This window comes from Macaca mulatta, chromosome 3 (assembly GCF_049350105.2).
Source record: "Macaca mulatta isolate MMU2019108-1 chromosome 3, T2T-MMU8v2.0, whole genome shotgun sequence".
Taxonomy (NCBI): Eukaryota; Metazoa; Chordata; class Mammalia; order Primates; family Cercopithecidae; genus Macaca; species Macaca mulatta.
This window is the reverse complement of record NC_133408.1, coordinates 41800628-41826136: the sequence shown is the minus strand read 5'-3', so window position 1 is coordinate 41826136 and position 25509 is coordinate 41800628. Positions and strand designations below refer to the sequence as shown.

Below are 25509 nucleotides of genomic sequence, written 5' to 3'. Positions count from 1 at the left end.
GTGGATTTTTGGGGATGGGAAGAAATGGCCAAGTAACAGCATCCTCATCCCCAACTGTACTGAGAACCAACTACGGTGGAACAGAACATCAGGGGCTGCGTGGGTGTGTGCCTCAGTTTCCCTCTACTGCCCCAAAACTGCCTACTCCAGGAGCTTCCCAAAAGGGAAGGGGAGATGAGGAGATAGGCATGCAAATGCCCATTTGGAGATTTTCAGCTACTCTGGCCATGATCCCATTTCAGAGCACACCAGACAGGAAGGGCAAAGAGGTCGCATCATGAGTGCCAAATTGATTGGTACTGGCTGCCCAGAACACAGTGCTGGGAAGAATTCTGACATCACCCACGTGCTGCACTTGATTGGTGATGTCTGCCATGGTCACAGCCATTCACCATCCCTCATCTACAAGCTGGGCTGTTCCCTTTCCCTGAACGGGAGACAATTCGCCAGCCTGGACTTTGGTAGCAGAGAGGGAGGCCCTGGCCACCCAGGTATGAACAAGCCACAGGACTCCTTGCCAGATTCCTCAGGACCTTTGAAACACAGATTGGCCTGTCATTCCCCAATTTTCCAGGACCACACCTGCTTCCTTTTCTGAAGATGTTAATGTTGCTTGTATTAGGAAACACTCATCTAAAATAGAAACACATTACAGGGTTAATTTCTCCTCTGTGAGAATGGCTAAATGCTTTCTTTCTCGCTGGGGACTCGAGGGACGATCTGGTCGTCACCAGAAGTCACCTCAGAGCCATCAAGAACTCTACCCAATGAAGGGAAGACAGGCCTTCGCGCTGTGCTCTGGGTTAACGTTCGCAAAAACACTTCCTGTGGTGCTGCACTCCTAAAGCCCAAGTGACCTCTGGAGTCTGGGTCACCTCATTTGGACACCTTGGTGTGCAGGGTGCTGGGCAGATAGAGGTATCTCCAGATGGCATAGTAGTGGGTACCAGCACCAAATGCTACAAAGAGATGCCAGATGGCGTGGGCAAAGGGGATCCTCCCGTCACTCTTGAAGAAGACCATGCCCAGGCAGTAGAAGACCCCTCCGGTCACCAGCTCCCAGATGCCCTCGGTGTTGGGCTGTCGGCAAGGACAAGGGTGGGGCACAGGTCAGAGGGGCAGCCACTGTGGCTGGAAGTACCAGCCAGTCCCCACCACCCAAAACTAAAAGACACACAGGTGGCAAACCAGCCCAGACTCCCAGGTGGGAAGCCTCAACACTGATATGCCAGTGATTCTCCCCAGACTAGTTCTTAGATGTCCCATTTCTATTAAAATCTCACCCATTTTTTTTTTTTTGAGATGGGGTCTCAGTCTGTTGCCCCAGCTGGAGTGCAGTGGCACAAGCGTAGCTCACAGTAGCCTCCAACTCCAGAAACAATCCTCCTGCCTCAGCCTCCTCAGTAGCTGGGACTATAGATATCCCATGGTGCCACCATGCCTGGCTAATTTTATTTTATTTTTGGAGATGGGGGCATCTCACTATGTTGCCCAGGCTGGTCTCAAACTCCTGGCCTCCAGTGATTCTCCCACCTCGGCTTCCCAAAGTGCCGGCATTACAGGGGCGAGCCACCACACTCAGCCTCAAATAATATTTGTATAACTTACCTGTTTTTGTTTTTGTTTTTGTTTTTAAGATGCAGTTGCTCTTTTGCCCAGGCTAGAGTGCAGTAGCAAGATCTCAGCTCACTGCGACCTCTACCTCCCGGGTTCAACCCATTCTCCTGCCTCAGCCTCCTGAGTAGCTGGAACTACAGGCATGCGCCACCATGCCCAGCTAGTTTTTGTATTTTTAGTAGAGATAGGGTTTCACCATGTTGGCCAGGCTGGTCTCAAACTCTTGACCTCAGGTGATCTGCCCACCTTGGCCTCCCAAAGTGGTGGGATTATAGGTGTGAGCCACTACGCCTGGCCTATAGCTTATCTTTTGTAAAAATGTAATACATCTGGGTATATACACAAATAATTGAAAGCAGGGTCTTGACACATATTTGCACACCCATGTTCATAGCAGCATAATCACAACAACAAAAGGAGGAAGCAACCCAGGGGTCCACCAAGGAATGAATGGATAAACAAAACGAGCTCGAGGCCAGGCGCCTCACAGTGGCTCACACCTATAATCCCAGCACTTTGGGAGCTAAGGAGGGCAGATCATGAGGTCAGGAGTTCGAGACCAGCCTGGGCAACATGGTGAAACCCCGTCTCTACTAAAAATACAACAATTAGACAGGATTGGTGGCGCATGTCTGTAATCCCAGCTACTCAGGAGGCTCAGGCATGAGAATCATTTGAATCTGGGAGTTGGAAGTTGCGGTGAGCCAAGATCATGCCACTGCATTCCATGCTGGGTGACAGAGTAAGACTCTGTCTCAAAAAAAAAAAATAAAATAATGAGGACAGGACAGAGTTATAGTTTGCAGAGATGCAAAAAGTTCTGGAGATGGTTGGTGGTGATGGTCGCATGACAATGTGACTGTGCTTACAGCCACTGGACTGAATATTTTACCACAAGTTTTTAAAGTAATGGCATGGCAAAAAAAAAAAAAAAAAAAAAAAAAAGAGAGGTAGAGAAAATAATTTTTGTTTTGCTTCATGGCAAAAAATATTTAGAGAAAAAAACATGGTAGGAAAAATGTAGTAGTCCTGGCCCCCGGATGTGAGTACTATTAACATGAGTTGTTCTTAATAAAAGAAACTCTCTGCAGGGCACGGTAGCTACGCCTGTAATCCCAGCACTTTGGAAGGCCAAGGTGGGCTTAAGCCCAGGATATCGAGACCAGCCTGGGCAATATAGTGAGACTCCCATCTCTAAAAAAAAAAAAAAAAAGAAGCAGCAGCAGAAAAAGAAACACTCATAGGATAGGAGGGAATTGAGCAAGAAGAACCTGCCAAGCCCTCACCAGGCCAGGAATTCAAGACTATTCTAGGCAACATAAGGAGATCCTGCCTCTACAAAAAAAAAAAAAAATTGTTCCTTTGAAACAGAGTTTCACTCTTGTAGCCCAGGCTGGAATGCAGTGGTGCGATCTCAGCTCACTGCAACCTCTGCAACCTGAGTTCAAGAGATTCTCCTGCCTCAGCCTCCAGAGTAGCTGAGACTATAGGTGTGCATCACCTCTGGCAAATTTTTTTTTTTTTTTTTAGAGATGGGTCTTGCTGTGTTGCCCAGGCTGGTCTCAAACCCCTGGACTCAAACTATCCTCCCGCCTCAGCTTCCCAAAGGACTGGATTATAGGCATGAGCCACTGTGCCTGGCCTACTGCCTCTTTAGACAAGTCATGCCAGGCCTCAGTTTCCCCACCTGCCATAGGAGAGTGTGACAATCTCAACAGCCAAGTCCAGCCCAGACACTCTTGGTCCCTTGCAGGGACCCATCCACGCAGGGCTGGCAGCACTTACCATGGAGAGGATGACCAGGGCAGGGAAGAAGCCCATCACGATGTAGCAGAGAAGCTCCACAAGCTTGTACCTGGCAGGAAGACAAGCCATGCCAGCCTTAGGACATGCCTCCCCACAAGGAAACCGCACACAGCTCCGTGTTCCTGGGGAAGAGGGAACACTCTGGCCAGAACAGTGAGAAGAAAGGACGCTTTCTCTGCCCAGCACGACTTGGCTCAGATTTCACCCAGCTACATCCAACAGGTGCTGGCAGTTGTGTGACCTTGGGTACTTTCCCTCCCTGAGACTCAGTTTCCACATCTGTGAAATGCATGCTGGTGCCACAGCAAGGATTACAAACATTGGGCATAGCACACACGGGCACTTCCTATGCTCAGCCCATGGCAGACATCACTATTCGATCCCAGCATCTCTTCCCATAGGGCCCAAGCAGCCACTTCCAATCGAGCTGGGTTGCTGCAGCAACCGAAGCCTCTTTGCTGTCCCTGGACTAAATGACTTCCAGAGGTTCCTGGGCTCTGAGACTGCAGAAAGTCTGTTATTCTCTTTTGCTTCTATCATCCTGTTTCTATAATAATCCCACTGAATTATTTCCATCCCCATCACTCGGCAGAATGGGGATACAGAGAGTGTGGCTCTTTCAGGACCTCTCCCTTCATCTGCTAATAATTTAGGGAGGGCAGGTGGCATGTGACCACCCCCACCCCACCCCGGTTCAATGGGGCTGGGAACCTATGTTTTTTATTGTTTGTTTGTTTTTTAGACAGAGTCTCCCTCTGTCGCCCAGGCTGGAGTGCAGTGGCGCAATCTTGGCTCACTGCAACCTCCAGCTCCCGGGTTAAAACCATTCTCCTGCCTCAGCCTCCTGGTTAGCTGGGATTACAGGCGCCCATCACCATGCCCGGCTAATTTTCACATTTTTAATAGAGACAGGGTTTCATCATGTTGGCCAGGCTGGTCTCAAACTCCTGACCTCAAGTGATCCTCCTTCTTCGCAGATCACTCGGCCACCCAAAGTGCTGGGATTACAGACGTGAACCACCATGCCTGGCCACCTATGATGTCTTTTTGATAACTTCAAGTTGACCCTAGGGGCTGCAAGACCTGGTGGCCACCCATGAGCCTGAATGGCATGACAGCCAGCGCTGTGCTCTCACGACTATGGCATCATCCTGGGCTCTCAACTGCCCAGGAGTACTGCCCAGGAGGTTGGAGCATCTAAGGGAATCCCGCATCCCTGCAGCCCCCAGGCCCGGCTTACCGCTCATGGAAGAAGAAGACATAGATGGTGCCCACGGAAGCCATAATCCAGACCAGCCAGCGTATGTGGGAGGCCCAGGGGCCCAGCTCCCGAAGGTTCAGCCTGGGAGAGAGAGAGCCAAGGCCATGGCCCTGAGGAGGGCCCACCAAGACCCCAGCCCTTGAGGACTGGCCTGTCACAGGAAATGGACCCCAAGGAAGTCCTGTCACCCGTCACTCCACGGCTGGGACATGGGCGCTCACAGGAAGATGGGTGAACAGGCAGAAAGTGCGCTAGATAACTTGAAACAGCAAGCAATGATTAGAGGAAAATTAGCAAAATTGATAATATCTAGAAGAAAAGGTAAGCAGCACCTCAAACTGGCAGGATGATGAACAGGTAAAGCCTGTTTGGAGGGAATTGTGCATTCTCCGTCACTGCAGTTCCGGCAGCTAACCAAAGCAATGCTGTTTTGTTTTGTTTTGTTTCGCTTATTTTTTTGAGATGCAGTCTCTATCTGTGCCCCAGGCTAAAGTATAGTGGCACAATCCCGGCTCACTGCCACCTCCACCACCTGGGTTCAAGCGATTCTCCTGCCTCAGCTTTCCGAGTAGCTGGGATTACAGACACCCACCACCACGTCTGGCTAATTTTGTATTTTTAGTAAAGATGGGGTTTCTCCATGTTGGCCAGGCTGGTCACGAACTCCTGACCTCAGGTGATCCACCCACCTTGGCCTCCCAAATGCTGGGATTACAGGCCTAAGCCTCCGTGCCTGGCCTCCAATCCTTTGTGAATAATTATTTTAAGAGACAGGGTCTTGCTACTTGAGAAGCTGAGGCGGGAGGATTGCTTAAGCCTGGGAGGTCGAAGCTGCAGTGAGCCATGAACACACCACTGCACTCCAGCCTGGGCAATAGAGTGAGACCCTGTCTCAAAAAAAATTTTAAATAATAATAATTTTGGGGGGCGGAGCAAGATGGCCGAATAGGAACAGCTCCAGTCTCCAACTCCCAGCACAAGCGACACAGAAGACCGGTGATTTCTGCATTTTCAACTGAGGTACTGGGTTCATCTCACTGGGGAGTGCCGGACGATCGGTGCTGGTCAGCTGCTGCAGCCCGACCAGCGAGAGCTGAAGCAGGGCGAGGCTTTGCCTCACCTGGGAAGCGCAAGGGGGAAGGGAATCCCTTTTCCTAGCCAGGGGAACGGAGACACACAACACCTGGAAAATCGGGTAACTCCCACCCCAATACTGTGCTTTAAGCAAACAGGCACACCAGGAGATCATATCCCACACCTGGCTGGGAGGGTCCCACACCCACGGAGCCTCCCTCATTGCTAGCACAGCAGTCTGTGATCTACAGGCAAGGCAGCAGCGAGGCTGGGGAAGGGGCGCCCGCCATTGCTGAGGCTTAAGTAGGTAAACAAAGCTGCTGGGAAGCTCGAACTGGGTGGAGCTCACAGCAGCTCAAGGAAACCTGCCTGTCTCTGTAGACTCCACCTCTGGGGACAGGGCAATAACAAACACAGCCGAAACCTCTGCAGACGCAAACGACTCTGTCTGACAGCTTTGAAGAGAGCAGTGGATCTCCCAACACGGAGGTTGAGATCTGAGAAGGGACAGACTCCCTGCTCAAGTGGGTCCCTGACCCCTGAGTAGCCTAACTGGGAGACATCCCCCACTAGGGGCAGTCTGACACCCCACACCTCACAGGGTGGACTACACCCCTGAGAGGAAGCTTCCAAAGCAAGAATCAGACAGGTACACTCGCTGTTCAGAAATATTCTATCTTCTGCAGCCTCTGCTGCTGATACCCAGGCAAACAGGGTCTGGAGTGGACCTCAAGCAATCCCCAACAGACCTACAGCTGAGGGTCCTGACTGTTAGAAGGAAAACTATCAAACAGGAAGGACACGTACACCAAAACCCCATCAGTACATCACCATCATCAAAGACCAGAGGCAGATAAAACCACAAAGATGGGGAAAAAGCAGGGCAGAAAAGCTGGAAATTCAAAAAATAAGAGCGCATCTCCCCCGGCAAAGGAGCGCAGCTCATCGCCAGCAACGGATCAAAGCTGAACGGAGAATGACTTTGACGAGATGAGAGAAGAAAGCTTCAGTCCATCAAATTTCTCAGAGCTAAAGGAGGAATTACGTACCCAGCGCAAAGAAACTAAAAATCTTGAAAAAAAAGTGGAAGAATTGATGGCTAGAGTAATTAATGCAGAGAAGGTCATAAACGAAATGAAAGAGATGAAAACCATGACACGAGAAATAAGTGACACATGCACAAGCTTCAGTAACTGACTCGATCAACTGGAAGAAAGAGTATCTGCGATTGAGGATCAAATGAATGAAATGAAGCGAGAAGAGAAACCAAAGGAAAAAAGAAGAAAAAGAAATGAACAAAGCCTGCCAGAAGTATGGGATTATGTAAAAAGACCAAATCTACGTCTGATTGGGGTGCCTGAAAGTGAGGGGGAAAATGGAACCAAGTTGGAAAACACTCTTCAGGATATCATCCAGGAGAACTTCCCCAACCTAGTAGGGCAGGCCAACATTCAAATCCAGGAAATACAGAGAACGCCACAAAGATACTCCTCGAGAAGAGCAACTCCAAGACACATAATTGCCAGATTCACCAAAGTGGAAATGAAGGAAAAAATCTTAAGGGCAGCCAGAGAGAAAGGTCGGGTTACCCACAAAGGGAAGCCCATCAGACTAACAGCAGATCTCTCGGCAGAAACTCTACAAGCCAGAAGAGAGTGGGGGCCAATATTCAACATTCTTAAAGAAAAGAATTTTAAACCCAGAATTTCATATCCAGCCAAACTAAGTTTCATAAGTGAAGGAGAAATAAAATCCTTTACAGATAAGCAAATGCTTAGAGATTTTGTCACCACTAGGCCTGCCTTACAAGAGACACTGAAGGAAGCACTCAACATGGAAAGGAACAACCGGTACCAGTCATTGCAAAAACATGCCAAAATGTAAAGACCATCGAGGCTAGGAAGAAACTGCATCAACTAACGAGCAAAATAACCAGTTAATATCATAATGGCAGGATTAAGTTCACACATAACAATCTTAACCTTAAATGTAAATGGACTAAATGCTCCAATTAAAAGACACAGACTGGCAAACTGGATAAAGAGTCAAGACCCATCAGTCTGCTGTATTCAGGAGACCCATCTCACACGCAGAGACATACATAGGCTCAAAATAAAGGGATGGAGGAAGATTTACCAAGCAAATGGAGAACAAAAAAAAGCGGGGGTTGCAATACTAGTCTCTGATAAAACAGACTTTAAACCATCAAAGATCAAAAGAGACAAAGAAGGCCATTACATAATGGTAAAGGGATCAATTCAACAGGAAGAGCTAACTATCCTAAATATATATGCACCCAATACAGGAGCACCCAGATTCATAAAGCAAGTCCTTAGAGACTTACAAAGAGACTTAGACTCCCATACAATAATAATGGGAGACTTCAACACTCCACTGTCAACATTAGACAGATCAACGAGACAGAAAGTTAACAAGGATATCCAGGAATTGAACTCATCTCTGCAGCAAGCAGACCTAATAGACATCTATAGAACTCTCCACCCCAAATCAACAGAATATACATTCTTCTCAGCACCACATCGTACTTACTCCAAAATCGACCACGTAATTGGAAGTAAAGCACTCCTCAGCAAATGTACAAGAACAGAAATTATAACAAACTGTCTCTCAGACCACAGTGCAATCAAACTAGAACTCAGGACTAAGAAACTCAATCAAAACCGCTCAACTACATGGAAACTGAACAACCTGCTCCTGAATGACTACTGGGTACATAACGAAATGAAGGCAGAATTAAGATGTTCTTTGAAACCAATGAGAACAAAGATACAACATACCAGAATCTCTGGGACACATTTAAAGCAGTGTGTAGAGGGAAATTTATAGCACTAAATGCCCACAAGAGAAAGCAGGAAAGATCTAAAATTGACACTCTAACATCGCAATTAAAAGAACTAGAGAAGCAAGAGCAAACACATTCGAAAGCTAGCAGAAGGCTAGAAATAACTAAGATCAGAGCAGAACTGAAGGAGATAGAGACACAAAAAACTCTCCAAAAAATCAATGAATCCAGGAGTTGGTTTTTTGAAAAGATCAACAAAATTGACAGACCACTAGCAAGACTAATAAAGAAGAAAAGAGAGAAGAATCAAATCGACGCAATTAAAAATGATAAAGGGGATATCACCACCGACCCCACAGAAATACAAACTACCATCAGAGAATACTATAAACACCTCTACGCAAATAAACTGGAAAATCTAGAAGAAATGGATAATTTCCTGGACACTTACACTCTTCCAAGACTAAACCAGGAAGAAGTTGAATCCCTGAATAGACCAATAGCAGGCTCTGAAATTGAGGCAATAATTAATAGCCTACCAACCAAAAAAAGTCCAGGACCAGATGGATTCACAGCTGAATTCTACCAGAGGTACAAGGAGGAGTTGGTACCATTCCTTCTGAAACTATTCCAATCAATAGAAAAAGAGGGAATCCTCCCTAACTCATTTTATGAGGCCAACATCATTCTGATACCAAAGCCTGGCAGAGACACAACAAAAAAAGAGAATTTTAGACCAATATCCCTGATGAACATCGATGCAAAAATCCTCAATAAAATACTGGCAAACCGGATTCAGCAACACATCAAAAAGCTTATCCACCATGATCAAGTGGGCTTCATCCCTGGGATGCAAGGCTGGTTCAACATTCACAAATCAATAAACATAATCCAGCATATAAACAGAACCAAAGACAAGAACCACATGATTATCTCAATAGATGCAGAAAAGGCTTTTGACAAAATTCAACAGCCCTTCATGCTAAAAACGCTCAATAAATTCGGTATTGATGGAACATACCTCAAAATAATAAGAGCTATTTATGACAAACCCACAGCCAATATCATACTGAATGGGCAAAAACTGGAAAAATTCCCTTTGAAAACTGGCACAAGACAGGGATGCCCTCTCTCACCACTCCTATTCAACATAGTGTTGGAAGTTCTGGCTAGGGCAATTAGGCAAGAGAAAGAAATCAAGGGTATTCAGTTAGGAAAAGAAGAAGTCAAACTGTCCCTGTTTGCAGATGACATGATTGTATATTTAGAAAACCCCTTTGTCTCAGCCCAAAATCTCCTTAAGCTGATAAACAACTTCAGCAAAGTCTCAGGATACAAAATTAATGTGCAAAAATCACAAGCATTCTTATACACCAGTAACAGACAAACAGAGAGCCAAATCAGGAATGAACTTCCATTCACAATTGCTTCAAAGAGAATAAAATATCTAGGAATCCAACTTACAAGGGATGTAAAGGACCTCTTCAAGGAGAACTACAAACCACTGCTCAGTGAAATAAAAGAGGACACAAACAAATGGAAGAACATACCATGCTCATGGATAGGAAGAATCAATATCGTGAAAATGGCCATACTGCCCAAGGTAATTTATAGATTCAATGCCATCCCCATCAAGCTACCAATGAGTTTCTTCACAGAATTGGAAAAAACTGCTTTAAAGTTCATATGGAACCAAAAAAGAGCCCGCATCTCCAAGACAATCCTAAGTCAAAAGAACAAAGCTGGAGGCATCACGCTACCTGACTTCAAACTATACTACAAGGCTACAGTAACAAAAACAGCATGGTACTGGTACCAAAACAGAGATATAGACCAATGGAACAGAACAGAGTCCTCAGAAATAATACCACACATCTACAGCCATCTGATCTTTGACAAACCTGAGATAAACAAGAAATGGGGAAAGGATTCCCTATTTAATAAATGGTGCTGGGAAAATTGGCTAGCCATAAGTAGAAAGCTGAAACTGGATCCATTCCTTACTCCTTATACGAAAATTAATTCAAGATGGATTAGAGACTTAAATGTTAGACCTAATACCATAAAAATCCTAGAGGAAAACCTAGGTAGTACCATTCAGGACATAGGCATGGGCAAAGACTTCATGTCTAAAACACCAAAAGCAACGGCAGCAGAAGCCAAAATTGACAAATGGGATCTCATTAAACTAAAGAGCTTCTGCACAGCAAAAGAAACTACCATCAGAGTGAACAGGCAACCTACAGAATGGGAGAAAATTTTTGCAATCTACTCATCTGACAAAGGGCTAATATCCAGAACCTACAAAGAACTCAAACAAATTTACAAGAAAAAAACAAACAACCCCATCAAAAAGTGGGCAAAGGATATGATGAACAGACATTTCTCAAAAGAAGACATTCATACAGCCAACAGACACATGAAAAAATACTCATCATCACTGGCCATCAGAGAAATGCAAATCAAAACCACAATGAGATACCATCTCACACCAGTTAGAATGGCCATCATTAAAAAGTCAGGAAACAACAGGTGCTGGAGAGGATGTGGAGAAATAGGAACACTTTTACACTGTTGGTGGGATTGTAAACTAGTTCAACCATTATGGAAAACAGTATGGCGATTCCTCAAGGGTCTAGAACTAGATGTACCATATGACCCAGCCATTCCATTACTGGGTATATACCCAAAGGATTATAAATTATGCTGCTATAAAGACACATGCACTCGTATGTTTATTGCAGCACTATTCACAATAGCAAAGACTTGGAATCAACCCAAATGTCCATCAGTGACAGATTGGATTAAGAAAATGTGGCACATATACACCATGGAATACTATGCAGCCATCAAAAAGGATGAGTTTGTGTCCTTTGTAGGGACATGGATGCAGCTGGAAACCATCATTCTTAGCAATCTATCACAAGAACAGAAAACCAAACACCGCATGTTCTCACTCATAGGTGGGAACTGAACAATGAGATCACTTGGACTCAGGAAGGGGAACATCTCACACAGGGGCCTGTCATGGGGAGGGGGGAGGGGGGAGGGATTGCATTGGGAGTTATACCTGATGTAAATGACAAGTTGATGGGTGCAGCACACCAACATGGCACAAGTATACATATGTAACAAACCTGCACGTTATGCACATGTACCCTACAACTTAAAGTATAATAATAATAAATAAATTAAAAAATAAATAAATAATAATAATAATAATAATGATTTAAAAATGAAAAATATGAGGAAGATCTGTTTTTACCAACATAGATAGATCTCTAAGCTATATTGTGAGGTATTCGGTAGGTAGGGGGTATGAACCAAGAATGAGATAACTAATATTGTGTGTATGTATAAAGAGAGAACAGTTGGCCAGGCACGGTGGCTCACGCCTGTAATCCCAGCACCTTGGGAGGCCAAGGCGGGCGGATCACGAGGTCAGGAGATTGAGATGATCCTGGCTAACACAGTGAAACCCTGTCTCTACTGAAAATACAAAAACAAAATTAGCCAGGCATGGTGGTGGGTGCCTGTAGTCCCAGCTACTCGGGAGGCTGAGGCAGGAGAATGGTGTGAACCCAGGAGGCGGAGCTTGCAGTAAGCCGAGATGGCTCCACTGCACTCCAGCCTGGGCGACAGAGCGAGACTCCGTCTCAAAAAAAAAACAAAACAAAAGAGATAACTGTCAATGCACAGAAAAAGATCTGAACCTCGTCCCGTGTGGTTTTGTCTGGAAAGGTGTAATTAATAGTGGTGATGATTGCAGAAGAGGGTCCTTTAGGTTTTTTCTGGAATGAATTTCTATTTTTTTTTTTTTTTTTTTTTTTTGGAGATGGAGTCTCACTCTGTCACCCAGGCTGGAGTGCAGGGGCGTGATCTCAGCTCACTGTAACCTCTGCCTCCCGCGTTCAAGTGATTCTCCTGCCTCAGCATCCAGAGTAACTGGGATTACAGATGCACCACCATGCCTGGCTAATTTTTGTATTTTTAGTAGAGACGGGGTTTCATCATGTTGGCCAGGCTGGTCTCGAACTCCTGACCTCAGGTGATCTGCCCGCCTCGCCCTCCCAAAGTGCTGGGATTACAGGCATGGGCCACCGCACCTGGCCTGGAATGAATTTCTAAAATGAGAATGTGTTACGTACAACTTCTGCCACAAAAAGTGACCTGCATGGAGTCTGTCATTATAAAGAAGTTAAGTAACACTGAAAAGTTTAAGAGTAAAAAATAACAACCCGTCTCATTACCTAAAAGAACCATCAGTGAACATCATTCGAGATATCCTTCCAAGTAGACCTAAAAATAGGCCACCAGGTAGAAGGATAGGATGGGATGAAGGGAAAAGAGAAAGGGTGAGAATTAAGTTATGCACATCATTTTTAATTAGAAGTATTACATTTAATTTTAACTTAACTTTAAAAGAAGAAAATGGACACTTAAAAATTTTGCTGAAATTCAAACAAATGTTTTTTCACCATAAAATTCACTGGATTCTGAAGTTAAGATAAATTATGTAGCACAAGAAAATTGACTTTTCAGCCGGGCGCAGTGTCTCATGCCTGTAATCTCAGCACTTTGGGAGGCCAAGGCAGGTGGATCACCTGTGGTCAGGAGTTCAAGACCAGCCTGGTCAAATGGTGAAACCCCATCTCCACTGAAAATACAAAAATTAGTTGGGTGTGGTGGCGGAAGCCTGTAATTCCAGCTACTTGGGAAGCTGAGGCAGGAGAATTGCTTGAATCCGCGAGGCAGAGTTTGCACTGAGCCAAGATCACACCATTGAGTTCCAGCCTGGGCTATGAGAGTGAAACTCCATCTAGGGGGGAAAAAAAAAAAAAAAGTTGGATTTTTAAAATTACATGTTTCGGGTTCTTGTTTGTTTGTTTCTTTAGAGACAGGGCTCACTCTCCCAGGCTGGAGTGTGGTGGCACAATCATAGCTCACGGCAGCCTCGATTTCCTGGGCTCAAGCGATCCTCCTGTCTCAGCCTCCTGAGTAGCTGGGAACACAGGCACACGCCATCACAAACTAGTTTCTTTCAAACACTATTCATGGATATGGGATTCTTGGACTTCTTTCACGTGTGACAATGGTGCCTATTGTTTTTGTGGCTGCATGACAACCCCATTTGATAGTTTATTCCAAAGTCTATCTTTGGGAAATGATTAGAAGTGTCTCCACTGTGTGTCAGCATTAAATGGTGCTGTGGCCACATTCAGAAGCCAGCTTGTTTTTTTCACTTTGCAAATACTTTATTTTTTCAGTCTCAGTGCCTGAAGAATTTGTCTCTTTCTTTCATTTCCATCAGCTTCTCTCTGATTGCTCTAATTTTGGCTTTTTGAAAATGTCTGTATTCTCCCTGATTATGTAAAATCTTCAGTATTTATTTGGTTTTTGGTTTGTTTCTTTTTCCCCCATAAAGAGAGGGAGCTGGGGGTTCTGTTTGTGACAATATGCTCAGATACCAGCACAGGGCCTGGCACAGGGCAGTGCCCAGTCAATCACAGCCGGGGTAAAGGTAAAGAAGAGAGACTCAGGCTGGGCGCAGGGGCTCACACCTGTGATCCCAGCACTTTGGGAAGCCGAGGCAGGCGGATCACCTGAGGTCAGAAGTTTGAGACCACCCTGGCTGACATGGTGAAACCCCGTCTCTACTAAAAATACAAAAATTAGTGGGGTGTGGTGGCACATGCCTGTAGTCCCAGCTACTCAGGGGGCTGAGGCAGGAGAATCGTTTGAAACCAGGAGGTGGAGGTTGCATTGAGTCGAGATCACGCCACTACGCCCGGCTGAAAATCCAATTTCCTTGTGCTTTACATAATTTATCTTAACTTCAGAATCCAAGTGAATTTTATGGTGAAAATTCTGGGCAAGAGAACAAGACTCCATCTCAAAAAACATAAACAAAACAAAAAATAAAAACAAAATAAATATATACTTATAAAAAGTGGCCACTGCAGTGGCTCATGCCTGTACTCCCAACAATTTGGGAGGCTGAGGCGGGAGGATGGCCTGAGGCCAGGAGTTCAGGACCAGTCTGGGCTACATAATGAGACCCATCTCTACAAAAATAAAAACATTAGCCAAGCATGGTGGCTTGCACCTGTAGTCACAGCTACTTGGGAGGCTGAGGCGGGAGGATCACTTGAGCCCAGGAGCTGGAGGCTGCAGTGAATTATGATCACAACACTGCACTCCAGCATAGGCAATAGAGCAAGACCCTGTCTCTAAAAAAAAAAAAAAAAAAATTAATTTAAAAGCTATATTAAATAAATTAAATATTAAGTAAATATAAATATAAGTATATATGTATGTATATGCATGTGTATGCATGTCTGTCTATTACACATATTTATATATATGTGCACATATATAGACACATGCATACATATGTACATATTAATATTTGCTTTTCTGGATGGTTGTGGTGGCTCACACCTATAATCCAAACACTCTGGGAGGCCGAGGTGGGCAGATCACTGGAGGTTACGAGTTCAAGACCAGCCTGGCCAACATGGTGAAACACCGTCTCTACCAAAAATACAATAATTAGCTGGGCGTGGCAGAGGTTACAGTGAACCAAGATCTCGCTACTGTGCTCTAGCCTGGGTGACAGAGTGAGATTCTGTCTCAGAATTCTCAGGGGAAAAAAATGATGTATATATTTGCTTTTTCTGCATAAAATAACTCAAGAAGGACACGCAAGAAAGTGGGTATAAGCAGCTGCTTCCAGGAAGGAGAAAAGTGTGGCAGAAAGCTGTTCACCTAACTCCTCTGTGCCAAGTCAACATATTACCCAGCCATATAGAAAAATAAATTCAAACAATGAAAAGAAAGGCTGCCAAGCGTTTGCTGAGCGGTGGGACAGTACTCACCAGGGTGCGTAGGAAGCCGCTATGAAGAAATAGATGACTATCCGGTCGAACATGTGTAGACAGTGTTCCACCATCCTAGGGCGGCAGAGAAGCCGGCGGTCACAGCCCCTGCACAGAGGGAAGTGCCCCCAGAACCGTGCCCTGGGCTGATCGTGGCTGCCTACAGGTTAGCGGGGCTGGGTTCCTCTATCCAGCCAGGACCCCTTGGACCTCAGAATCCCGATCTGTAAGTGACCAGGGCAGTGGTCTTCAAACCAGGCTCCTTGTCACCCTAGGGACTTCATGGAGACACCTTGCCTCGGGGATTCCACTGAGGGCCTTGTGCCCCTGCAAGTAAGGATTGGACATCCTCCTTCGCCTTTTTTTTTTTTTTTTTTTTTTTTTTTTTAAGACAAGGTCTCATTCTGTCTCCCAGGCTGGAGTGCAGTGGCACAATCTCGGCTCACTGCAACCTCTGCTTCCCGAATTCAAGCCATTTTCTTGCCTCAGCCTTCCAAATAGCTGGGATTACAGGCACTCGCCACCATTCCCAGCTAGTTTTTGTATTTTTAGTTGAGACGGGGTTTTGCCATGTTGGCCAGGCTGGTCTGAAACTCCTAACCTCCAGTGATCCACCTGCCTCAGCCTCCTGAAGTGCTGGGATTACAAGCGTGAGCCACCGCGCCCGGCCATCGTCCCCTACCTTAATCAGAGCCACTGTGCATTTCTGCTTTATATACTGGGTTTTTCCAAAGATTTATAATGGGGAAAGAAATCTGTGGAGAAAGTGCAAAAATGGCCAGATGGAGTGGCTCACACCTGTAATTCCAGAGTTTTCAGAGACTGAGGCAAGAGAATTGCTTGAGCTCAGAAGTTGGAAACCAGCCTGGGCAACATAGTGAGACCTTATCTCTACTAAAAATTAGAAAGATCAGCCAGGCATAACAGTGCGTGCCTGTACGCCTAGTTACTCCAGAGGCTGAGGCAGGAGGATCTCTTGAGCCTGGGAGGTTGAGACTACACTGAGCCATGTTTGTGCCACTGCACTCCAGTCTGGGGAACAGAGCTAGATCCTGTCTCAAAAAAAAAAAGGTGCAAAAACTACTAAATTCCGTGCCCCTCAAGACTGTCTGGGAGCTGACATTCTAATGCTGGAAGAACTTCGTGGTTCGGATCCGAGCTCTGGAGCCAGAAGGCCTGGGTTTGAATTCCAGCTCTACTCTTCAGGAGTACATAACCTTGAGCAAGTTACCTATTCACTCTAGATCTCAGCTTCCTTCTCTGTCAAATACAGAGGATGCCAGCAACCTGACACGGGGCTGTGGGGAGGATTAAATTAGCTAATACTCAGCACAGTATATAGTAAGTGCTCAATAAATATCAGCTGTTTTGGCTGAGTGCGGTGGCTCATGCCTGTAATCCCAGCACTTAGGGAGGCCAAGGTGGGGGATCACCTGAGGTCAGGAGTTTGAGACCAGCCTGGCTAACATGGTGAAACCCCGTTTCTACTAAAAATGCAAAGTATTAGCTGCGCGTGGTGGTGAGTGCCTGTAATCCCAGCAACTAGGGAAGCTGAGGCAGGAGGATTGTTTGAGCCTGGGAGGCAGAGGTTGCAGTGAGTCAAGATCACGCCATTGCACTCCAGCTTGGTCAACAAGAGTGAAACTCTGTCTCAAAATAAATAAATAAATAAATAAATATTAAAAATAAATAAACAGCCATTTTTATGATGACCTCACCTTGTATAGTGAGCGATGACCCTCAATACATGGGACTGTCATGGTGCCAGCCTCCACAGTGGTGCCCAGTGAGTCATACCCCTGGTATTCACACACTGGGACCCTCCCCTCCCAAAACAAATAAGGTAAACTCAGGGAACCACTAGGACATTGCAGAAATGATGGTGTATGGTTCCTAAGGCCAGATCATAAAAGACATTACAGCTTCTGGCTTGTTCTGTTAAGTTGCTAAGTTTGGGGGAAACAAGCTCCCATGTGGCTGTGAAGACACAGCCACACTACAACCCAGCACTAACTCACCAGCCAAGTGAGGGGGCTTAGACCCTCCAGCCCCAGTCAAGCCATTATATGACAGCAACCCCAGCCAACCTCTGACTACAGGAAACACCACGGACTGGAGCCACACAGCTAAAGCTCTCAAATTCCTAACCCCTTGAGGCTTTGAGACAGAATAAGTGTTTCTTGTTATTTTAAGCCACAATGCTCTGGCATACTTCATTACAAAGCAATCACTAACCCGTACAAACTGTGGTTCTGTCTAGCAAAGTGCAGCCTTGAACAAATTTGACTGATTGTACGCACGGCTCAACTGCGTGTCTTCCTAGAAATTAAAGGGAGTGGCATACAGCTTTATGGGGGGCCTGGATTCCTAGAGTCAGTTAGGGTTGAATGTGGCTGCTATGCAACGTTGAGCAAATAAGGTTTCTATACTTTTTCTTTTTCTTTTCTTTTCTTTTTTTTTTTTTTTTTTTTTTTGAGACAGATTCTCACTCCATTGCCCAAGCCAGAGTGCAGTGGCACTATCTCAGCTCACTGCAACCTCCGCCTACCAGGTTCAAGCGATTCTCGTGCCTCAGCCCCCTGAGTAGCTGGGATTACGGGTGTGTGCCAGACACCGTGCCTGGCTAATTTTTGTATTTTTAGTAGAGACAGGGTTTCACCATGTTGGCCAGGCTGGTTTCAAACTCTTGACCTCAAGTGATCCTTCCCCCTCAGCCACCCAAAATGCTGGGATTTCAGGCATGAGCCACCTTGCCCGGCCTCACTGTAATTTTTTTATTTTTATTTTTTTAATCAAAACTAGCCAGGCACGGTGGCTCACATTTGTAATCCCAGCACTTTGGGAGGCCAAGGAGGGCAGATCACGTGAACCCAGAAATTCAAGACCAGCCTGGGCAGCATGATGAAACCCCATCTCTACAAGAAATACATAAAGTTAACTAAATGCCGTGGTGCATGCCTGTAGTCCCAGCTACTCAGGAGGCTGAGATAGGAGGATCGCATGAGCCCTGGAAGTGGAGGTGAACCGAGATGACGTTACCACACTCCAGCCTGGGTGACAGAGTGAGACCCCATCTCAAAAAAAAAAAAAAAAAAAATTCAAAACTGTAAAACTCGGGGATTCCAATGCCTACATTGCAGAATTATTGAAAAGATTAGGGAATGGCACCTGTAGCATGCCTGGAACGAAGCCTAGAGGGGAGCTGGCCCACAATGACCACCCTGCAGCCAGCAGGAGCTTTTCTCTTGGCCCTCTCAGAAGCGAGCAAACCAAGCCAGGCATGAAGGCTCATCCCTGAAACTCCAGCACTTTGGGAGGCTGAGGCGGGTGCATCACTAGAACCCAAGCGCTGGACACCAGCCTGGGCAACATGGTGAAACCCCATCTCTACAAAAAGATACAAAAATTAAAAAGCAAATGTTAAGTGGTTTGTATTTATTAATGGGTTAATTTAAACAGAACAGCCTTTTCAAATGCTGCAAAGTGTATTTTCTACAATAAGATTTTCTATTTTTTTTCTTTTGCCTTTGTTTCCAGCTTACTAAGTACAAATTCTGCAAAACTATTTCATAAGCCAGTTCTGTGGAACCCCTTTCTGGCCATTTCCTGAAGCAACTTTCTTTCCTAATCATCCCCACAACACGAAGGCCAGGTTCTGCAAGTAAAAGGGTGATGAGACAATTCTGTACTCATTTAAGTGGCAAGCCCAGGAGGGTGGGTCTCAGAGAACACGTAGAGGGAAGTGGAGGCTCGCACGGTGTGGAAATACTGACCAGATGGAATTAACCACCTTCCCGGAAGCAAGACTGGAGAGTGCTGTGGAGCTTGCCACAGGTTCTGCTGGATAGGAAAGTGTGTCTCCTCTACCTGCTGTCTGCTTCTGTCCTGTCGTAGCCCAGCAGAGCTGTTTTAATGCAGACATTTGCAGCCTGCGCAGTACTCTCCTGGAGCCAGTAAATCGCCAGTTAGGAAAAAGATCAGCACTGACCAAACAGAGATGTTGGAAACCTGCATTAATCCCCAGTGGAGGCAGAGGCTCTGAATGCTGAAGCCACAGCTGCGACATGGCCACACTCTGCACATGGCCCCAGGTACTCAGATTTCTGTACCCTCAGGGTGGCTCGCGGGCTGCAGAGCCAGGGTTCAGGCCCTGCTGACCACAGTCAGCTGTCCCCTGCTGCCTCAGACCAGGGCCGAATTCCTGGTGTGCTTCCCTCCTGCACGCACTCAACGGCTCTGTAGCCTTTGCAAGCACCTGCCTGGCAGGGCTATGGCAATGTGTGGAGTCAGATGATGGTGCCAAGCTGGGAGCGGACTTACAGTGAGACAGTGTAGATAAAGCCTCGGGCCCAGCTCCCCAGCAGCCCCTGCTCCTGCACTGTGGCCACTGTGGCAATGTGGCTGCTTCTATTTCCTTGAGCTCCATTGCCATCTTATCCCAGGCAGGGCCCCTTCGCCCCCTGCACCTGCCACCATCCGTCCTCGCCCCTGACTCCCAAGCCTCCTTTCAGTCCTGCTCTTGGGAGAGAAAGAACCCCTGGCTTGGGGAGCCTGCCTGGTCCTGAGGTGGCCTCCTGCCAAGGCCCTGGAATCCCCCGTCCTGGGGCTCCTGCCCCACCTCTGAGCTCTCCCTCTCACTCCCATCCCCTTGACCTCTCCTGGCTGGGGCCTTGCTGTCTGTCACCCCTGAACGGAGCTGACGCTGACACCCAGGAACAGCAGGGACCTGAAACTGTTCCACTCATCTGCTTCAACCAGCACCTTGAGGACAGACCTACACCTGCACTTGGAGCGTTTAGTTGAACTGCAGTTTTGATAATCATGTCACTGTGTGCAAATACTAGAGCAGATGACTGTGGTGTGAAAGGGTGAATACTCGGGAAGTGTGTGATTTTTGTCTGAGAAGTTTAGTCAGCAAGCAGCTAATTCATGGCAACATAAAGAAAGTTGATATGAAAACTGCCTTTCCCCTACATCCCTAAGGAGATTGCCAAGAAGACCAGGACATGCTACTACGTATGTTCAAGAAATGATGAAAGGGAGCACTGAGGAGCTAAGATACACGGGTTTAATCTCAGATTCACTTCCGATGCACCGCCCGAGTGTCTGGAGAGGAGAATCTGGACTCCTTCGTGCATCCGCTTTGAGAGGCGTGGCCCCAGTACGAACTTGGGAAGCCTTTGCAGTGGCAAAAGTCATGAAATTAGGTGGCAACACCTTAGGACCATCAAAAGGAAGGGTTGTCTTGGGAATAAAGGCTTGCTGTTAACAGATTTGGCTTGTCAGGTCTAAAGAACAACAGAGTATTTCTCCCTGGCTCTTGGAATTCAAGGTCCTGAGCTCTTCAATCCTGGGCAATTTCACATTTGCTCATTTCGCACAAGCAGGAGGCAGGGAGAGTTGTTGGGATTCGTGCCAGGCAGAGCCGAGCACATCAGGGGCCCTGGGTAAAAGGGGGTGAGGATAGCGCAGGCACCAAAGGTCTCCGCATGGGGTTGCCAGCTGCCAGTGGACACCAGATGGGAAGGGAAACTGCATGCCCACCGTTTGCCTCTGCCTGTGGGGTGCTGCCCCCACAGTGCCTCTCAGGTGTCTGCAGCCTCACATCTTGTTTCTCACCCCCAATGTGGATCACAGCCGCTGCATGTCTCTGTAAGCACCACAAGGCCAGCGGCCTCCCCTCGGACTCATAGGATGCCTGAACCACCAGCCTCATCCTGAACTCCCCTCCATGGACGTGAGCCCCATTAGCTTTTCTCCCATCTAGAGGCAATGGAAGGCCAAACCTTCTTAGAGAAAGAACAAGAAACTGGGCTGAGCCGCCTCATGTGTTGACATGTAGAAAAGTGAGATTTACTTGCAGAGAAAAGAACTGGACTCCACTGTCCTGAGGGTGCCTCTGGTCTCTCGCAGTTGGATCCCCTCATGTTTCCCAAACCCATGTCCAGATCTCCCCCTCCCCACCCTATCTCTTCACTCCTCGAAAACCAGCTCCCCTAGCTTTGCCCAGACCACGCGGCAATGCCATGTCAGGTAAATCTTTCCTCTTTACAGTAGACTCTGAAATTGGCCCTATGTTCCCCACTCCCCTCTTCATCAATGAAAAGGAGCAGCTTGTGGTTTCCAGCACCCAGTGCCTCCTGTCTGTGGCCCCTCCAGGACATGGGCTATAAAGTTTCTCTTCCTCCAGAGGCCTTCGTGCACCGGCCTGCACCGACCATCCTGACCTCAGCCTACCTTTTCTCCATCCTGAGACACAGCACATGTTCCCCAGGAATCTGTGGCTCTGACCACCTCTGACGATTCACTCCCCTGTCAGTCCCCTGGGTCCCCTGAGACAGTTCAGCCTTCCGGGCCTCCCCAGCTGTTTCTGGTCATTCCTTTCCTCGAGTCCCTCCACCTTGGATGCCCAGGGCAACACCCTGGCCTCCCCTACACGCTGGCGTGGTTCTTCTCAACCATTGCCATTGGCTTGGTTTCTGTTGTGTTTGGTTTTTAGGGGTCAGGCTGCCGAGTGCTCTTCTTCTCCCGGGCTCTGTCCTCCTCTCTCTCCTTGGGTTGCAGCATCCAGGTCTAATCCAACAACTCCATAGCACACAATGTGGCCCAGGCCACGCACGGAGGAAGACAGCAGAGCGGCCTAGAGGCTCCCAAAGGGAGCCAGGGCCCAGGCCCAGCACACCCTCCCCACAGTCCCCTGCATCCACTGCCCCTCCTGCACCCGGCACTGGGCAGCATGGGCTGTGTCAGCGGTGTCCGTCCTCCCTTCTCAATCTGTTGTGAGCTCCATTAGGCCAGGACCGGTCCTTGGAAGCTGTGGGACCCTCAGCCTCCCTAGCAGAACGTCTCGCACAGAGCTGTGGCTCCATAAAATATTTATTTCCTATTATGTCCATTTATTTTATAAATTTCATGCAGGCCAGAGAGATTGGAATTATCAATTACTTAAAAAAAATAAAAAGATAAAAGCAAGACCTGGAAATATAGACCCAGTAGCACTGGAATGCACCAACTAAGGCAGAGAGACCCCCTGAGACTCCGCGACTGCTGGACCATTTCGGGCAACATCATATCTCAAGTGGAGAGGGAGAGAATCTGCCTGTCTCGGTGGGTGGGGTTTTTAAAGTGGATTTAGTCATGGTCTGGACTTGCCCAATGTTCTGTGCTATGCTGTGGGAAGGGATAAGGTCCTAAACTACGCTCACAGGACTTAAATCAAACAAACAACACACACAGGTGGGTGGGAAGGCAGGCAGATGACTCAATTCTGTGCTCACCACCCACGGCCCCTGATGGGCCATGCCTTCTGCTTAGACAACAGCCTCCTGGACCCCACAGATGGGGGCAATGGCATAAAGTCAGACTTGCAGCTGAGGCCTGACTCGCCGCAATGGCCCTGTCCTCCATCACCAGTGACAGACCTGTCACTTTCTCACTGATCCTTCATTTTCCTATGCAATGAGGCTAATATTGCCTCTTTCTAAGGTTGCTATGAGGATTAATTTTTGAGATAATAGACTTTGAGATAACAAACCTGCCAAGTGCTACATCGATGTGATTATCCTGAGATTGAGAGGAAATGTCAATGCGGCACTAGATGGTGGCATGGCCATGAGTGGGAGAGAGAGTGTGGATGTTCCGGATGTCCCGGATCTCTACCAAACAGAAGATGCAGTGAAAGGACAGCCAGTGTTCCTGGTGTCTCCTTTTCCCCTCAGGGCAATGAATTACAGGTTTTCTGTGCCTTAGCTTTCTTCGTTTCAAATGGAGTTAATAATACTGTCTCGGGGATATTCACAGACGTGAACAGTTAATGATTGCAAAGTGCTTTGAAAATAAATGAGCTTACTCATAATGGTGGTGTTTGATATTTATAATAATAAGCCTGGGCTGCTGGCTTCACAAACTATATTCATTGGTACAGGGCTTAGTTTGATGACTGGCTTTTTCAAACTTAACATAAAATACTCTTATTTTAAAGTAATCAAATGACCTCCCTGCATTCATCCAGGGTCTTATTTGGAAAAACTTAAGATTTGATCATAGATCTATTTTAAACAGTGCCAAGTTAACTGACATTGATGCCATCGTATCTGGGGTCCCTAGGAAATCCAGGAGGGGACAATGAATGGTAGGAAGACTCGGACTCGGGTCTGCCTGTAACACTCGGAGCCTGCAAGGCAACACAGTTAATTGAGTTTTATTAAAATGACTTGGTGTGGCTATAAAGCAAACCACACTCCTCTAGCCGACTGGAAGAACGTCCCGTAAAAGCCGTGGGGTGGGAGGGCCTCCCCTGTCTCCTCTGCGGGCAGGCAGACAGGGATGACACCCAGGTGTGAATTCAGCCTGCACCTCCTACAGATGAGCTGTTGAAGGCGATGGCCACAGCAAGTCCGCACCAAGTGCTCTTTCAACTCAGCAAACTACCCCAGGAACAGAAAACCAAACAACGCACGTCCCATGTTCTCACTCATAGGTGGGAATTGAACCATGGACACAGGAAGGGGAACATCACACACCGGGGCCTGTTGTGGGGTGGGGGGATGGGGGAGGGAGAGCATTAGGAGAGATACCTATTGTAAATGACGAGTTAACGGGTGCAGCACACCAACATGGCACATGTGTACATATGTAACAAAGCTGCACGTTGTGCACATGTACCCTAGAACTTAAATAAAAAAATAAATTAATTAATTAAAAAAAAATGAGTGTTTCTTTAAACAAAGAACCTTCCCGGCATTGCCTCCCTAGGTATGATTAATGCGGCCCGGCACCTCCTTCTTCACTCAGCGATCACTTCTCTGCAGCTTGTTCCCAGACGCAGGTTCGCTCACGGAGGCGGGAAGATTTCAGGCCATGTCTGTTCTTGTCTTTTGTCAGCACAGAAAAGGATGGAGACCCCACTGGTCAGGCGAGCCCCGCGGTCCCTGTTCCTCACTTCACCTCCTGGGGAAGCCTGGTCCCCATCGATTCGCCAAGGAATAAGGAAAGAACACGTCTTACCTGGATGGCGGGTCCCCGTCATGGTGGCCTTGGATCCGGCTTCAGCGGAAGAGGCAGCGCCTCGCTCACGGCTCCCCCCGCCGCTGCCTTACCCGGGAGCGCCACCCCGTGCCCTGCCAGAGAAGTGCAAGTACCAGCGCAGCACGGGTCGAAAGCCACACTGTGGACCCGCAGCGCAGCGCCAAGAAATCCCGAGTCCATTCACCAGAGGAGCTTCTCCACCAAATCATTGAAAACTGAAACGAGAAATGAGTCTCCACGGGTATCCCCTTGAGTCGGCCGTACGGAAAATGCAACCTGGTCAGCTGCATTTCTGCTGCCAGCCCTCCTCCAGGCAAGCACCGGCCTCGAGAAGGGCAAAGGGCAGGCGGCCACGGCGCGGTGTCACAGTTCAGAGGCCTTCTCAGCTGAACCTGAAGTTACTCTAAGCTCGGGCCCCAGAGTGAGGACTCGGGGCCAGGCATCCGATTCCCCATGAGCTCCTTTACCTAAAGCTGTGCAGAGAATCCGAGGCTATGAGTGGGGGTGGGGGAAAGATGTACAGGGATGCTTTGGTTTCACTCCTGAGATACGAGAATGTCCTCTGAACACACATGCAGATAGCTGGACTTCTACACAGACGAAATCCATATCGTTTCTTTCCTCCCAGCATAAGGAAACCATCCAGTAAGAGCTGGTGTTCATCGATGCTACGTGTCCAGAATGGGGCTGAGCACCCGCCTCACTGCATCCTAACATCTGTCTAATGAGGCAGAGAATGTCACTGTCACACTCTGCAGACGAGGAAGCCAAGCTGTCAGCAGGTCCACATCTTGCCACAAAACCAGTAACCTGTGGCGCTGAGATCGCACATCGGTCGTCCACTGCCACGTCCATGGCCTCCTTCTCTGGGGTTTGCCTGCCTCCTGATGGCCGCCATGCCTCTGTCCCCTTGCAGGGGCTGGCTCTTCCGGTGGTCAGTACTTTTTGGCTGCAAGCAGCAGAGATTCCCTCGAGGGCTTGTTGAAAGCACTCACATCAACGGGGCCTCAGAAAGGGAGCTGAGGCCGTGCACGGCACTGCAG

At 47.4% G+C, this 25509-nt stretch overlaps 1 pseudogene; it reads left to right on the top strand.

Moving 5' to 3' along the window:
* The first annotated feature begins 24195 nt into the window (after positions 1-24195).
* LOC106995823 (putative uncharacterized protein encoded by LINC00242 pseudogene) lies at positions 24196-24873 on the top strand (annotated as a pseudogene).
* Positions 24874-25509: the final 636 nt, after the last annotated feature.